Consider the following 659-nt stretch of genomic DNA (forward strand, 5'->3'; position numbering starts at 1 on the left):
GGTCGCGCAATTTTGGTGGAGCCCTGGCGGCAACACAAGAGGAATGCATTGGAAATCATGGGATAAAGTATGCATCAGTAAGGATGATGGAGGTTTAGGGTTTAAAGACATCACTGATTTCAATACAGCGATGCTTGGTAAACAGTTATGGCGACTGATAGAGAAACCAAATACTTTATTTTATCGAGTTTTTAAAGGTCGGTACTACAGGAATGCATCACCCATGGATCCGATTCGTTCATATTCTCCGTCATATGGATGGCGAAGTATTGTATCTGCTAGATCTCTGGTAAGCAAAGGACTAATCAAAAGGGTGAGAACAGGATCATATATATCAGTATGGAATGATCCTTGGCTCCCAATCACTCGCCCGAGACCAGCCAATAAAAACCAACACAATCTTTATCCAGACCTCACAGTGGATTCTCTTATAGATCCTCATTTGCGAAGATGGAATTCGCCGACACTACGAGCTTTGGTGGACCCACAAGATGTGAAATTGATAGAAAGTATACCATTGAGTAGAACTCGGATGGCTGACCATGAAGGATGGCATTTCACAAATAATGGAAAATATATGGTTAAATCTGGATATCAAGTTGAAAGGATATACCCAGATAAGGAAAAACCCCCATTAGTGTTTGGGCCCACAGTGGATA

This window comes from Brassica oleracea, chromosome C2 (genome assembly GCF_000695525.1).
Source record: "Brassica oleracea var. oleracea cultivar TO1000 chromosome C2, BOL, whole genome shotgun sequence".
Taxonomy (NCBI): domain Eukaryota; kingdom Viridiplantae; phylum Streptophyta; class Magnoliopsida; order Brassicales; family Brassicaceae; genus Brassica; species Brassica oleracea.